We start from the raw sequence: 17393 nt of genomic DNA on the forward strand, positions 1-17393 counted from the left end.
AAGAATGACCTCCCCGCTCCTGCTGGCTACACCATTCCTGATCCAGGCCAGGATGCCATTGGCCTTCTTGGCCACCAGAGCGCACTGCTGGCTCACGTTCAGCTGCTGTCTCCAGTACCCCCAGGTCCCTTTTCTGCCTGGGCACTGTCCAGCCACATCAACCCCAGCTTGTGGTGCTGCAGGGGCTTGCTGTGATTCAAAGGCACGACCTGGCACTTGGACTTGTGAAACCTCCCATTGTTGGATTCAGCACACCTATCCAGCCTGTCCAGGTCCCTCTGCAGAGTCCTCCTACCCTCTAACAGAGCAGTGCTTGCTCCCAGCTTGGTGTCATCTGCAAGGTGATCCCCTTGTCCGGATCATCAGTGAAGATATTTAAACAAGACTGGTCCCAACACAGACCCCTGGGGGGCTGCACTAAGTGACTAGCCCCCATCTGGATGCAGGACCATTCACCTCCAGTCTCTGGGCCTGGCCATCCAGCCAGTTCTGAACACGGCTCCTGCCCAAGCTGTGGGCTACCAGCTTTTCCAGGAGTGTGCTACGGGAGATGGGGTAAGAGGCTTTGCTGAAGGCCAGGTATACAACATCCACAGCCTTCCCGTCATCCACCTGGCGGGTCAGCTGGTAACAAAGGGAGATCAGGTTGGTTAAAGCACAACCTGCCCCTCCTAAATCCCTGCTGGCTGGGTCTGATCCCTCAGCTGTCCTGTAGGTGCTGCGTTATCGCACTTAAGATGATCTCTTGTTTAACCTTACTGAGTACCAAGGTCAGGCTGACAGGCCTGTAGTTTCCCATGTGCTCCTTATGGCCCTTCTTATGGATGAGCATCACGTTGGCCAGCCCAGTCGTCTTGTTACCCAGGACTGATGGTAAATGATGGAAAGCGTCTTGGTGAGGTCTTCTGCCATCTCCTGCACCACCCTAGGATGAATCCTGTCTGGTCTCATCGACTTGTCAGCATCTAAGTGGCTCACATGGTCACTAACTACTTTCTCCTGGATAACAGGAGAGGCTGTTCTGTTCCCTGCTCCCCATCTACGAGTTCAGGAGGCCAGTTGCCTTGAGGACAACCCGTCTTTTTGTTGAAAACTGAAGCAAAGAAGATGCTCGGGACCTCGGCCTTTTCCTCATCTTTGATAACTATATTCCCTCCCTTATGCAATAAAGATGAGAGGTTCTTGCCCCTCCAAGATGCATTAAGATTATTGAAAGGCTTTGCCCACTGTGACAAACTCTCCAAAGAAGCAACTGCTCATCGGCAGCAACTGAAGCTCCCCCTCCCTGAACATGCCTCTGTGAAACTTGGGCTGTCAGTTAACCCACCCGAGAGGAATGTGAGGTAGGATTGGATGCGCTCTCAGACTAGCGGGAGGAAAACAGATACTGGAGGAGCACTGATACTGGACAGAAAGAACCCACACTCAAAGCCAACAAAGCCACTCTGTTGAGAAGCAGCTCTGAGTGGGTAACTGTAGCCAATGAGCATTGATTCCTTTGTTGGCTAAAATGCCTAAATAGCAAAAAGGTTTGAATGCCTGGGGGAACCACACCAGCAAGAAGACCAGGGTGAAGAAAAGATGCAAGAGGATGCTTTCTGGATCCAAGTGCGGTGATAGCTTTCTACTTCAACTGTCTCACTCTTTCTCTCCCTCTGGCCCTCCTCTCTTTCCTATTTCTATCTCTCTACCTCATGCTTACTGTTAAAGAAAATCCATGCTATCGACTTCGGCACATGCCTCTTACCTTCAGGTAGAGGCATGTGCCAATAATCGGATCATAAAAGACGTGCTGGTACAACAGACTGCTGCTGTGAGGGGGTGAGATGTGCAATTGATCCTTGGCCCAGGGATTGGCACTGGAGAAGGCAGATGCAGCTCTTCCCTTCCCTGGAGTGTTTGTGCATTGGTCTTACACGCCACTCCTATGTGGAAGGGAGCAACAGAGGTTCGTCGATGTTCACGGATGGAAAAGAATGGCAAAAAGCAAAAGGGTCCAAAAAAACCTCACCGCTTTTTATTAACAAACTACACACTCAGCATGGCAGTTGGTATATGTTTTGCCACTACCTTCTAATAATAAGACAGAAGACTAAAAGAAAAGAGGGAAGAATAATGGAAAGAGGAATCGCATAGGAGAGGAAAGAAGATTAAAGTCCTGGGTCCAGCACCGATCCAGCCAACAGGTGTCCAGGGTCCTGAGAGAATGCCACCCGGCCCCTGTGGTGGTACATTTTTCTAGGTAAGTTTTCCCCATTCTGGGATTAGGTTCCTCACTCTTCGTACAAATGAGTTGGCATGTGCAGCCTAGTATTCTAGACTTTTCTGGAAATGGGCTGGGGGGCTTTGGGTTTGTTTTCTTTTTTTTTGTGGTCTTGATTCTCCATCTATTGGTCTTGCTTGCTCCTTGACCCCACTCCTGCACTTAAGCTGTTCTTTATGTTGTGTGGTCACTACAGACTGGAACAGGAACTTCAGCTCCAGAATGGGGCTGGCCTACGTTCAATACAGCTCCCCTTTCCAGGCACATGCTGTTATAACTCGTTTGCTTGATGGCTGTTGGTGTTCAGGGCACAGCAGTGCATGAACTCTTTACTGCTTAGGTTTCTACATGGGCCAAAAAACCCAGTTGCCATCTGATGGGGACAAAAACCATCCTTAGGGCACAGAGCAGAATGAAGGGCTTCACATTTTTGATGACAGGGCAACATCTGCACCCTTCTTTTCTTTTCTCTTGTTTTCCTAGTGTTGTGTTTCTTGAACTTGTTTTTGCAAACTTAAGGTGCCAGATGCTACTCTTCCGCTGCAGACGTACCAATAGCTGTGGGGAAGGCATTGATCTGTACGGAAGGGAGTGTGAAGCCAAATTCTTCCTAGATGAGTATGAAGGGATCCCTGAGTTCAGGACTGCTTGGGCAAAATCAAGCCAGCGGGATTTTAGAGAATTTGGATGCAAATTTGTCGCAGAGCAGAAAATACAGATCTCCTTTTGAGTTTGCTTCCAATTTAATTCCGTTTAATGCAATTAAAATTAATAGAACTCAGAAGGAAAGGGTTGTGGTCTACTATAGCCTGAACTGCAGCTGGTCCATTTTGCCGTTCAAACAATTTTTCCCTTTAGGTACAGCAAGATCTCCTTCAGCAGATTAAAGAATTGGAGCAGCTTTGCCCGAGGAACTGGACAGGGTTGAGTTGGTCTTGGAGGTAGTGTCTGCAGGGGGGCTGAGGTGTAGGCTGGTGCTGGCGTAATTCCTGGTACTGGCCTTCTTCCCACTGTAGTCGGGATCCAGTCGTAGTAGTACTGAGTGGAGCTGGAGACTGCAGGCCGTTTAGGTCTAGCACAGCCTACTCCCCAGCTGGTCACACCAATTTGCCAGAAGAAGCCGGCATGCTTATCTTGGCAGACAAGAGGCCCCCCGCTGTCACCCTGGAGCAGAGCAGAGAGGATTAAGGTGCCTCTGTGTGCCCCTGTCAGCAGTCGGAGTTGGTTGCTTTACTCTCTTCAGCCCCTGCCAGAAGAGCTGGACTCCTGGCTGAGCAAGGCCTTGCTCAAGTGCTGGAACCTGTAGAACCTCAGCACCCTTGGGAGCAGGTTGGGGGCCTGTCAGGTGAGGCTCTCTGTCTCCCCTGTGCTTGGATGCTTCAGGGTTAGCATCTGGACCCCACAGAGCAAGGACCCACGGATGGGAAAGGGGGCAGAAGCTTCAGCGGCAGTGCAGAGCTGGGGCTGGGAGAGCAACTGGTCAGGGAAAGCACGCGCTGGGCTGTGCTTGGGTGCTGGGATGAGGCTGCCTACACTGCTGGGGGCTGGGGGACTCGGCATGCTCCTACCTGGCAGGTGCCAACGCCGCCCTGGCCAGCACACACGTGGAAGTCATAGATGTACCCATGCAGCCACTCACTACTGTTGCAGAGCTGGTTAGGGACCACTTGCACCTTGGCCTGCTGCAGGATATCTCTACCTGAAGCTGTGAGCAGAGAAAGGAATGAGCTCCCAGCAGCTCTTTGCCCGTGTGTTGAAGTTTTTCCCTAGAGGCTTGCTGGCCTCTAGAGAGGTGTTGGGAGTGCTGTGTCGCTGCTGTGTGGCATTGGGCAGCAGGCCAGGCCAGAGGCATATGTCCCACGGCCTAACTCTGCTGTCAGGAAGGCCCAGCCGTCTCTCCCTGGTGGGCCAAGCTTGCCCTCAGGGTCCAGATCCTTTATGGGAACTCACTCACATTTCACGATTCTGTCACCCCAGCCAGCAACGTAACAGTTTTTCAGCTCCGACACTTTCACTGCAGGACCAGGCAGGCAGGCGGTCTGAATGGTGGAGCTGCACTGGACTGGCCGATCCAGTTCCAGCAAGGCGATGTCGTTATACTCAAGGTCAGGGATGTATTTTTCATGAATAATCAGCCGCTTAATCCGGCGCACTTCCACACCAGGGCCCGACTGGCCCAACGAGGTGGCCCCAAGAACGATGGCCCACTCGCTGATGGGACTGGAAGGCAGATGGAGAGAGGGGTGAGGGCGAGTAGAATCACGTGCTGTAACACCCCAGCCCTTCCTGCCTTCTGCTTCCTGAGGCAGAGAGGAAAACAGCACTCCACAGAGTGAAAGTAGGCTTGAGCTATATTGAGCTGCAGGCTGCTAGGAAGCGGTGGCATGAACCCAGTCGTCTCCCTGAGCAGTCTCTCAGCTGGGCCCTGCAATGTCCTGGCACTAGGCACATGCAAGGAAATGGGATGGGAATAGCATGCACTGGTGGTGTGGGGATATCCCTGTGCCCAGGTCCGACTTACTTTGTGATGTTGACAAAGCAGTGGGCAGCTGAGAGCAGCCACTTTGCGCTGATGAGGGTCCCTCCACAGATATGCACCGATACCGGTGGTTTCCAGACGCAGCGGATACTGGCGATCCCAGCCCAGGCCCCAGACCCTGGCATGACATCTGTGCCACCCACAACGCGTGATGAGCTGAAGGTAGTACCCATGGGCCGCAGCCCACAAGTCTGTCTGGAAGCAGAAAGTCGTTAGTGTCCCATGAGAAGGCCTGCTGCTGTGCTGAAGGTCAGCCAGCTTCCCTCCTCACAAGGCTCTGGTTGCAAAGCCAGCAGGGAGCTGCCTGGGATGTCCACATGTTTGCCCATTTCTGCTTTAGCCCCTTAGACAACTGGTGCCAGCAGCCTGGCCAGTGGTGATAAACGGAGACTCCCACCTACTTTGGGAACTGCTGTGGCCACAGGTGGCAAGCGGGCACCCACAGGGAAGCCCCTAAGCCTTTGCCCGGGCCCCCAAAGAGCCTGAGGCTACTTACCCACAGGCGCCATGTGCAGGCCCGCACAGAGCCAGTAGGATGAGGATGCACAACAAAATCATTGCCGTCACAGCTGCAAGTCAGCTGCAAGGAGAGAGAGCTTGACACCTCCAGGGCAGCTGCCAACGTAATGCCAACAGAATTTGCTTTGCCGCAGTGCCCTCGGCCCTAGGCCTGATGTCACAGAGGGACTGGTTCCATGTTCCAGACACGGTGCTGGCCGCTGCAGGCAGGGGGGAAGGGCAATTTAGAGGCCTAAAACCACAGAAAGGTCTGGATTGGAAGGTACCTTAAGGACTGACTAGTTTCAAACCCCAACCATGCACACAGAGGCCTTCCACTACACCAGGTTGCTCAGAGTCCCATCCAAGCTGGCCTCAAATGGTAAAAGGAATGGGGCATCCACAGCTTCTCTGGGAAACATGTGCCACTCTTGTGCTAATGATACAAGATTTTGCTTGACATCCAAAACTACAGAATTGGCAATAACAACAATTCAAAGCAACACACATTCTGATTTTTAAAAAGTTTGTGACATTGCAGGACTACTACTGTAGCAATCCACATCACTCACTAATCTCCTTGGGGCTATATGGGCACTGCATAAGATCTTCTTCAGGCTAGCTGTGCTAGCCGTTCTGAGAGAAAGTGGCATTGTTTAGCAAGACCGCCTTTTTCCAGACCTTTTGTGACTTTTTTTTTCTTTTTTCTTTTTTTTTTTTAAATTTCAGGCCATTTAAGCGCATAATTTAGCTAAATGCATCTTCCTTAGAGGGATCCTGCCTTTGAAAATGGAAGTGTGGGAGAAGAAAGCAGTCTATCCTTATGCAGAGGTGAAACAGGTGTTTCTCTTCCATGGCTCTGGGCAAGCCTGCACAGACCTAAGGGTAAGGGCCTAGCCCAGTGTTTATGGCTGACCTGGTACACCCCTGATGCCCGCTTTGACTGTGAGCATGATAGTCACAGTAACAGGATGGAGTTTTGTCTTCTAATCCCAGGTGGGTAGAGCTCATCCTCAGGACCACGTAGGATGACCAACACATCCTTCATGACTCGTTCTCTGAGCTGGATGAGATCTGTATGAAAGAGGCTGAAGATGCCGAGTGCAAAGAAATGGCAAGGTAAATCCCTGCTGCCGGCTGCGATGGGAGAGAAGTACCCATGCTGGCAATACCCTCGGGCTCTGCCTTCTGCTCTCTGGAACACTTTCTGCAGCTGCTGATGGAAGCAGCCTTCTCCTCTTGCCAGCCCAGAGCTTTAGCAATGCAATTGGAGACCTGGAGCTGAAGAGGAGATGAATGACAGTATCAAGTGAAGGATCATGCCCTATGTGGCTACTCTCTCCTTGCACAGCCTCTGAACTGAGGAGCTGCACCACAAATGAAAGGATGCTGCTGGACAATTGTGCCAACAGCATCAAAGACACTGAAGGTAACGCGGGAGCCACATCCCTCTGGGAGTGGCCGAGCTTGGTTTGTCGCATGGCCCTTCACTCCCAAATCAACCTTGCCCCGAAGATGCATCCTTTTTCACAAGTCCCATTGGATCTTTAAATTCTGTAGTCATCATCTCTCTAGTATTGCGAAGGCTGGCTCATTAAGTCAATTCCTAAGGCATCCAAGGAAACATTTGCTTACCACACTTCAGCCTATTAGTCGGCATTTTGTACAGTCCCTAACACTTGGTGGCCTACAGCTGCTAGTCTCGTTTCCTAAGTACTGCTTAGTTATACAAAGAATTCCATAGTCCTGCATTACCTGGGTTAGTTGGAACAGTTCAAGTTTTTGTCCTGCACCTATGGCTAAGCTTAACTAGCCAGAATAGCTAGGCATGCTCACACGAGCGACACCCAAGGTTTTCTGCCTCTCATGCTGGAGTGGCAGTCCTCACCTTCCCTTGGAGGCTTTCTCATAGCCCTCCTAACACTGGGGTTTCTGCTCTTTGTCTTGCACTGACACCTCATCCTTTTCTTGACCCTCACCCTGCCTTAAGCCCATGTCCAGCATGAGCCTTGCCAGCCAAGGCTGTCTACCTTGCACCGGGTCTTAGCCATTTCAGTCTTCATCAATTCCCAAGACATTCAAAAAACAGGAGAATTGTATTGATGCATTTCTCATGGAAGGAGGAGATGACTCCAGTACAACTTATGAATAGGGGTGGAGACTCCCTAACAGAAAAACAATTTTACAACCTCTACTACTGACAGAACAGAAGTATGCATATGCAACAAACGGTCAAATGCACAAAAACTCCCCAACTTTCCAGATTTTCTTGGTACACTTTCCTGTCTCAAACTCAGCTCTATGTTATTGCTTCATAGTTGTTCCTAAAGCATTTCAATAGGGTTCTGTATATTCCTCCAGGAGAGGCTGCAGCACCTGCACCATGACCTCCCCATCTGGACCGCAGAGGCACAGGGCATACAAGATGCTGTTCTCTGCTCTCACTGCCAGCCACTGCTGGGACCCGTAGATTGCCTCCAGCCTCTGGCGCAGCCAGGGCAGCATAGGGTCAAGAACATGCTCTTCTTTTTGGAAAAGTTCTGCCCAGACCTTGGCAGCAGGCTACCCACAGCCTCTGCCCCTGCAGGCCCCTGCTCAGCTGGGGAAGGTGTCCCTTGCACAGGAAGCGCTCCTGGGCGCTGGCAGCTGTTTCCATCCAGGAGGCCAAGAGATCTTTCTGCCTCTCTCTTGGTCTCTGGTGATTCTCCCTGGGGTGTGATGACACACTCGAGGTATTTTTGTTCCCGCAGAGAAAACCTGACAGACTCTATCAATCTTCTGCAGAGTGGGCACTCTGCTTTCTTCTCTGCCCAACGCAGCATGCAGCCCATGCAGAACTCATGGCCACAGGGTATGGCATAAGCAACACCCTCTTGCTCATCATGACAAATGGGGCAGCTGCACTCTGTCCCCATGGCTCTGTCTGTTCTCCGTGGCAATTCAGGGAGTCCTGAGAAGCTGCTCCCCATCACTGGCACTACCAAAGAATCTCACACACTGCAACAAAATGGAGAAACCTTGGTCTCTTCCTGTCCCAAGGAGCAGATGAAAAAATGCCCAAGCCCCTGGACAAGGATATCCTCCTGACTCCTCAAGCCCTAATGACCTTCTCACTACCACCCTGGGGAGACTCAGCCTTCAAGGTCTTACAGGCAAGCTTGACAGGCTGTGACTTTCCTTAGAGCGTGGAAAGATGGTCTCGGGCAGCTGAAATCGTGTAGGGTTGAGACTCCTGTCTGTGAAAAACAGGTGTTGGGATTAAGTGGTTCAACAATTTGGAGGTCCTGAATTTTTAATTAAATCTCTGGAGGCTGGATTTTTCCTTTCTTTCTATCTTTTTTAAGTTCACTCTTGAATCAGAAAATGTTATTCATTGAATGCAGTTTTTATAAGGGGGAGGTTCTCTTCCAAAGTGAACGCTGTGGGCAAAAATTTAATATGGCCTTAGCAGGCACTGCGCACGTCAGCTGGGTACGCCGGTCAAGCATCACCTCTGCAGGTGATCTCTAGGGAAGAGTAGATGCGTGGCTTTGCTCCCCGCTGATGACTCTTAGGGGCTCTAAGAACCTATGCACCCTTGATGACCAGAGCTGCATAAGATATTGCAAGACACTTAAAGAGCAGAATTGCCTTAAACACCAATCACAGAACCACAGAATCGACTAGGTTGGAAAAAAAACCATCTGAGACCATTGAGTCAAACCTATGACTCAACACCACCTTGTCAACCAGACCACAGCACTAAAAGCCATGTGCTATCTTTGCTTAAACACCTCCAGGTGACTCCACCGCCTCCCTGGGAAGCCTATTCCAATGCCCAAAATCACCCTTTCTGTGAAGAATCTTCTTCTCAATGTCCAGTCCCAGCTTCCTGTGGTACAGCTTAAGACTTTGTCGGCTTCTCTTGCTGCTTGCCTGGGAGAAGAGACTGACCCCCACTGGGCTATACCCTCCTTTCGGGGACTTATAGAGGTTGGTACGCTCACCCCTGAGCCTTCTCTTCTCCAAGCTAAGCAACCCCAGCTCCCTCAGCTGCTCCTCATAAGACACGTGTCCCAGCCCATTCACTATCCTTGTTGCCCTCCTCTGGACCCATTTGAGCATCTCAACGTCCTTCCTAAACTGAGGAGCCCAGAACTGGACGCAGCACTCAAGGTGCGGCCTCACCAGTGCTGACTACAGGGGAAGAATGACCTCCCCGCTCCTGCTGGCTACACCATTCCTGATCCAGGCCAGGATGCCATTGGCCTTCTTGGCCACCAGAGCGCACTGCTGGCTCACGTTCAGCTGCTGTCTCCAGTACCCCCAGGTCCCTTTTCTGCCTGGGCACTGTCCAGCCACATCAACCCCAGCTTGTGGTGCTGCAGGGGCTTGCTGTGATTCAAAGGCACGACCTGGCACTTGGACTTGTGAAACCTCCCATTGTTGGATTCAGCACACCTATCCAGCCTGTCCAGGTCCCTCTGCAGAGTCCTCCTACCCTCTAACAGAGCAGTGCTTGCTCCCAGCTTGGTGTCATCTGCAAGGTGATCCCCTTGTCCGGATCATCAGTGAAGATATTTAAACAAGACTGGTCCCAACACAGACCCCTGGGGGGCTGCACTAAGTGACTAGCCCCCATCTGGATGCAGGACCATTCACCTCCAGTCTCTGGGCCTGGCCATCCAGCCAGTTCTGAACACGGCTCCTGCCCAAGCTGTGGGCTACCAGCTTTTCCAGGAGTGCGCTACGGGAGATGGGGTAAGAGGCTTTGCTGAAGGCCAGGTATACAACATCCACAGCCTTCCCGTCATCCACCTGGCGGGTCAGCTGGTAACAAAGGGAGATCAGGTTGGTTAAAGCACAACCTGCCCCTCCTAAATCCCTGCTGGCTGGGTCTGATCCCTCAGCTGTCCTGTAGGTGCTGCGTTATCGCACTTAAGATGATCTCTTGTTTAACCTTACTGAGTACCAAGGTCAGGCTGACAGGCCTGTAGTTTCCCATGTGCTCCTTATGGCCCTTCTTATGGATGAGCATCACGTTGGCCAGCCCAGTCGTCTTGTTACCCAGGACTGATGGTAAATGATGGAAAGCGTCTTGGTGAGGTCTTCTGCCATCTCCTGCACCACCCTAGGATGAATCCTGTCTGGTCTCATCGACTTGTCAGCATCTAAGTGGCTCAGATGGTCACTAACTACTTTCTCCTGGATAACAGGAGAGGCTGTTCTGTTCCCTGCTCCCCATCTACGAGTTCAGGAGGCCAGTTGCCTTGAGGACAACCCGTCTTTTTGTTGAAAACTGAAGCAAAGAAGATGCTCGGGACCTCGGCCTTTTCCTCATCTTTGATAACTATATTCCCTCCCTTATGCAATAAAGATGAGAGATTCTTGCCCCTCCAAGATGCATTAAGATTATTGAAAGGCTTTGCCCACTGTGACAAACTCTCCAAAGAAGCAACTGCTCATCGGCAGCAACTGAAGCTCCCCCTCCCTGAACATGCCTCTGTGAAACTTGGGCTGTCAGTTAACCCACCCGAGAGGAATGTGAGGTAGGATTGGATGCGCTCTCAGACTAGCGGGAGGAAAACAGATACTGGAGGAGCACTGATACTGGACAGAAAGGACCCACACTCAAAGCCAACAAAGCCACTCTGTTGAGAAGCAACTCTGAGTGGGTAACTGTAGCCAATGAGCATTGATTCCTTTGTTGGCTAAAATGCCTAAATAGCAAAAAGGTTTGAATGCCTGGGGGAACCACACCAGCAAGAAGACCAGGGTGAAGAAAAGATGCAAGAGGATGCTTTCTGGATCCAAGTGCGGTGATAGCTTTCTACTTCAACTGTCTCACTCTTTCTCTCCCTCTGGCCCTCCTCTCTTTCCTATTTCTATCTCTCTACCTCATGCTTACTGTTAAAGAAAATCCATGCTATCGACTTCGGCACATGCCTCTTACCTTCAGGTAGAGGCATGTGCCAATAATCGGATCATAAAAGACGTGCTGGTACAACAGACTGCTGCTGTGAGGGGGTGAGATGTGCAATTGATCCTTGGCCCAGGGATTGGCACTGGAGAAGGCAGATGCAGCTCTTCCCTTCCCTGGAGTGTTTGTGCATTGGTCTTACACGCCACTCCTATGTGGAAGGGAGCAACAGAGGTTCGTCGATGTTCACGGATGGAAAAGAATGGCAAAAAGCAAAAGGGTCCAAAAAAACCTCACCGCTTTTTATTAACAAACTACACACTCAGCATGGCAATTGGTATATGTTTTGCCACTACCTTCTAATAATAAGACAGAAGACTAAAAGAAAAGAGGGAAGAAGAAGGGAAAGAGGAATCGCGTAGGAGAGGAAAGAAGATTAAAGTCCTGGGTCCAGCACCGATCCAGCCAACAGGTGTCCAGGGTCCTGAGAGAATGCCACCCGGCCTCTGTGGTGGTACATTTTTCTAGGTAAGTTTTCCCCATTCTGGGATTAGGCTCCTCACTCTTCGTACAAATGAGTTGGCATGTGCAGCCTAGTATTCTAGACTTTTCTGGAAATGGGCTGGGGGGCTTTGGGTTTGTTTTCTTTTTTTTTTGTGGTCTTGATTCTCCATCTATTGGTCTTGCTTGCTCCTTGACCCCACTCCTGCACTTAAGCTGTTCTTTATGTTGTGTGGTCACTACAGACTGGAATAGGAACTTCAGCTCCAGAATGGGGCTGGCCTACGTTCAATACAGCTCCCCTTTCCAGGCACATGCTGTTATAACTCGTTTGCTTGATGGCTGTTGGTGTTCAGGGCACAGCAGTGCATGAACTCTTTACTGCTTAGGTTTCTACATGGGCCAAAAAACCCAGTTGCCATCTGATGGGGACAAAAACCATCCTTAGGGCACAGAGCAGAATGAAGGGCTTCACATTTTTGATGACAGGGCAACATCTGCACCCTTCTTTTCTTTTCTCTTGTTTTCCTAGTGTTGTGTTTCTTGAACTTGTTTTTGCAAACTTAAGGTGCCAGATGCTACTCTTCCGCTGCAGACGTACCAATAGCTGTGGGGAAGGCATTGATCTGTACGGAAGGGAGTGTGAAGCCAAATTCTTCCTAGATGAGTATGAAGGGATCCCTGAGTTCAGGGCTGCTTGGGCAAAATCAAGCCAGTGGGATTTTAGAGAATTTGGATGCAAATTTGTCGCAGAGCAGAAAATACAGATCTCCTTTTGAGTTTGCTTCCAATTTAATTCCATTTAATGCAATTCAAATTAATAGAACTCAGAAGGAAAGGGTTGTGGTCTACTATAGCCTGAACTGCAGCTGGTCCATTTTGCCGTTCAAACAATTTTTCCCTTTAGGTACAGCAAGATCTCCTTCAGCAGATTAAAGAATTGGAGCAGCTTTGCCCGAGGAACTGGACAGGGTTGAGTTGGTCTTGGAGGTAGTGTCTGCAGGGGGGTTGAGGTGTAGGCTGGTGCTGGCGTAATTCCTGGTACTGGCCTTCTTCCCACTGTAGTCCGGATCCAGTCGTAGTAGTACTGAGTGGAGCTGGAGACTGCAGGCCGTTTAGGTCTAGCACAGCCTACTCCCCAGCTGGTCACACCAATTTGCCAGAAGAAGCCGGCATGCTTATCTTGGCAGACAAGAGGCCCCCCGCTGTCACCCTGGAGCAGAGCAGAGAGGATTAAGGTGCCTCTGTGTGCCCCTGTCAGCAGTCGGAGTTGGTTGCTTTACTCTCTTCAACCCCTGCCAGAAGAACTGGACTCCTGGCTGAGCAAGGCCCTGCTCAAGTGCTGGAACCTGTAGAACCTCAGCACCCTTGGGAGCAGGTTGGGGGCCTGTCAGGTGAGGCTCTCTGTCTCCCCTGTGCTTGGATGCTTCAGGGTTAGCATCTGGACCCCACAGAGCAAGGACCCACGGATGGGAAAGGGGGCAGAAGCTTCAGCGGCAGTGCAGAGCTGGGGCTGGGAGAGCAACTGGTCAGGGAAAGCACGCGCTGGGCTGTGCTTGGGTGCTGGGATGAGGCTGCCTACACTGCTGGGGGCTGGGGGACTCGGCATGCTCCTACCTGGCAGGTGCCAACACCGCCCTGGCCAGCACACACGTGGAAGTCATAGATGTACCCATGCAGCCACTCACTACTGTTGCAGAGCTGGTTAGGGACCACTTGCACCTTGGCCTGCTGCAGGATATCTCTACCTGAAGCTGTGAGCAGAGAAAGGAATGAGCTCCCAGCAGCTCTTTGCCCGTGTGTTGAAGTTTTTCCCTAGAGGCTTGCTGGCCTCTAGAGAGGTGTTGGGAGTGCTGTGTCGCTGCTGTGTGGCATTGGGCAGCAGGCCAGGCCAGAGGCATATGTCCCACGGCCTAACTCTGCTGTCAGGAAGGCCCAGCCGTCTCTCCCTGGTGGGCCAAGCTTGCCCTCAGGGTCCAGATCCTTTATGGGAACTCACTCACATTTCACGATTCTGTCACCCCAGCCAGCAACGTAACAGTTTTTCAGCTCCGACACTTTCACTGCAGGACCAGGCAGGCAGGCGGTCTGAATGGTGGAGCTGCACTGGACTGGCCGATCCAGTTCCAGCAAGGCGATGTCATTATACTCAAGGTCAGGGATGTATTTTTCATGAATAATCAGCCGCTTAATCCGGCGCACTTCCACACCAGGGCCCGACTGGCCCAACGAGGTGGCCCCAAGAACGATGGCCCACTCGCTGATGGGACTGGAAGGCAGATGGAGAGAGGGGTGAGGGCGAGTAGAATCACGTGCTGTAACACCCCAGCCCTTCCTGCCTTCTGCTTCCTGAGGCAGAGAGGAAAACAGCACTCCACAGAGTGAAAGTAGGCTTGAGCTATATTGAGCTGCAGGCTGCTAGGAAGCGGTGGCATGAACCCAGTCGTCTCCCTGAGCAGTCTCTCAGCTGGGCCCTGCAATGTCCTGGCACTAGGCACATGCAAGGAAATGGGATGGGAATAGCATGCACTGGTGGTGTGGGGATATCCCTGTGCCCAGGTCCGACTTTGTGATGTTGACAAAGCAGTGGGCAGCTGAGAGCAGCCACTTTGCGCTGATGAGGGTCCCTCCACAGATATGCACCGATACCGGTGGTTTCCAGACGCAGCGGATACTGGCGATCCCAGCCCAGGCCCCAGACCCTGGCATGACATCTGTGCCACCCACAACGCGTGATGAGCTGAAGGTAGTACCCATGGGCCGCAGCCCACAAGTCTGTCTGGAAGCAGAAAGTCGTTAGTGTCCCATGAGAAGGCCTGCTGCTGTGCTGAAGGTCAGCCAGCTTCCCTCCTCACAAGGCTCTGGTTGCAAAGCCAGCAGGGAGCTGCCTGGGATGTCCACATGTTTGCCCATTTCTGCTTTAGCCCCTTAGACAACTGGTGCCAGCAGCCTGGCCAGTGGTGATAAACGGAGACTCCCACCTACTTTGGGAACTGCTGTGGCCACAGGTGGCAAGCGGGCACCCACAGGGAAGCCCCTAAGCCTTTGCCCGGGCCCCCAAAGAGCCTGAGGCTACTTACCCACAGGCGCCATGTGCAGGCCCGCACAGAGCCAGTAGGATGAGGATGCACAACAGAATCATTGCCGTCACAGCTGCAAGTCAGCTGCAAGGAGAGAGAGCTTGACACCTCCAGGGCAGCTGCCAACGTAATGCCAACAGAATTTGCTTTGCCGCAGTGCCCTCGGCCCTAGGCCTGATGTCACAGAGGGACTGGTTCCATGTTCCAGACACGGTGCTGGCCGCTGCAGGCAGGGGGGAAGGGCAATTTAGAGGCCTAAAACCACAGAAAGGTCTGGATTGGAAGGTACCTTAAGGACTGACTAGTTTCAAACCCCAACCATGCACACAGAGGCCTTCCACTACACCAGGTTGCTCAGAGTCCCATCCAAGCTGGCCTCAAATGGTAAAAGGAATGGGGCATCCACAGCTTCTCTGGGAAACATGTGCCACTCTTGTGCTAATGATACAAGATTTTGCTTGACATCCAAAACTACAGAATTGGCAGTAACAACAATTCAAAGCAACACACATTCTGATTTTTAAAAAGTTTGTGACATTGCAGGACTACTACTGTAGCAATCCACATCACTCACTAATCTCCTTGGGGCTATATGGGCACTGCATAAGATCTTCTTCAGGCTAGCTGTGCTAGCCGTTCTGAGAGAAAGTGGCATTGTTTAGCAAGACCGCCTTTTTCCAGACCTTTTGTGACTTTTTTTTTTTTTCTTTTTTTTTTTTTAAATTTCAGGCCATTTAAGCGCATAATTTAGCTAAATGCATCTTCCTTAGAGGGATCCTGCCTTTGAAAATGGAAGTGTGGGAGAAGAAAGCAGTCTATCCTTATGCAGAGGTGAAACAGGTGTTTCTCTTCCATGGCTCTGGGCAAGCCTGCACAGACCTAAGGGTAAGGGCCTAGCCCAGTGTTTATGGCTGACCTGGTACACCCCTGATGCCCGCTTTGACTGTGAGCATGATAGTCACAGTAACAGGATGGAGTTTTGTCTTCTAATCCCAGGTGGGTAGAGCTCATCCTCAGGACCACGTAGGATGACCAACACATCCTTCATGACTCGTTCTCTGAGCTGGATGAGATCTGTATGAAAGAGGCTGAAGATGCCGAGTGCAAAGAAATGGCAAGGTAAATCCCTGCTGCCGGCTGCGATGGGAGAGAAGTACCCATGCTGGCAATACCCTCGGGCTCTGCCTTCTGCTCTCTGGAACACTTTCTGCAGCTGCTGATGGAAGCAGCCTTCTCCTCTTGCCAGCCCAGAGCTTTAGCAATGCAATTGGAGACCTGGAGCTGAAGAGGAGATGAATGACAGTATCAAGTGAAGGATCATGCCCTATGTGGCTACTCTCTCCTTGCACAGCCTCTGAACTGAGGAGCTGCACCACAAATGAAAGGATGCTGCTGGACAATTGTGCCAACAGCATCAAAGACACTGAAGGTAACGCGGGAGCCACATCCCTCTGGGAGTGGCCGAGCTTGGTTTGTCGCATGGCCCTTCACTCCCAAATCAACCTTGCCCCGAAGATGCATCCTTTTTCACAAGTCCCATTGGATCTTTAAATTCTGTAGTCATCATCTCTCTAGTATTGCGAAGGCTGGCTCATTAAGTCAATTCCTAAGGCATCCAAGGAAACATTTGCTTACCACACTTCAGCCTATTAGTCGGCATTTTGTACAGTCCCTAACACTTGGTGGCCTACAGCTGCTAGTCTCGTTTCCTAAGTACTGCTTAGTTATACAAAGAATTCCATAGTCCTGCATTACCTGGGTTAGTTGGAACAGTTCAAGTTTTTGTCCTGCACCTATGGCTAAGCTTAACTAGCCAGAATAGCTAGGCATGCTCACACGAGCGACACCCAAGGTTTTCTGCCTCTCATGCTGGAGTGGCAGTCCTCACCTTCCCTTGGAGGCTTTCTCATAGCCCTCCTAACACTGGGGTTTCTGCTCTTTGTCTTGCACTGACACCTCATCCTTTTCTTGACCCTCACCCTGCCTTAAGCCCATGTCCAGCATGAGCCTTGCCAGCCATTTCAGTCTTCATCAATTCCCAAGACATTCAAAAAACAGGAGAATTGTATTGATGCATTTCTCATGGAAGGAGGAGATGACTCCAGTACAACTTATGAATAGGGGTGGAGACTCCCTAACAGAAAAACAATTTTACAACCTCTACTACTGACAGAACAGAAGTATGCATATGCAACAAACGGTCAAATGCACAAAAACTCCCCAACTTTCCAGATTTTCTTGGTACACTTTCCTGTCTCAAACTCAGCTCTATGTTATTGCTTCATAGTTGTTCCTAAAGCATTTCAATAGGGTTCTGTATATTCCTCCAGGAGAGGCTGCAGCACCTGCACCATGACCTCCCCATCTGGACCGCAGAGGCACAGGGCATACAAGATGCTGTTCTCTGCTCTCACTGCCAGCCACCGCTGGGACCCATAGATTGCCTCCAGCCTCTGGCGCAGCCAGGGCAGCATAGGGTCAAGAACATGCTCTTCTTTTTGCCCAGACCTTGGCAGCAGGCTACCCACAGCCTCTGCCCCTGCAGGCCCCTGCTCAGCTGGGGAAGGTGTCCCTTGCACAGGAAGCGCTCCTGGGCGCTGGCAGCTGTTTCCA

Source organism: Chamaea fasciata, unplaced genomic scaffold (assembly GCF_029207755.1).
Source record: "Chamaea fasciata isolate MVZ Bird 193981 ecotype frontalis unplaced genomic scaffold, bChaFas1.0.hap1 SCAF_16, whole genome shotgun sequence".
NCBI classification, from domain to species: domain Eukaryota; kingdom Metazoa; phylum Chordata; class Aves; order Passeriformes; family Sylviidae; genus Chamaea; species Chamaea fasciata.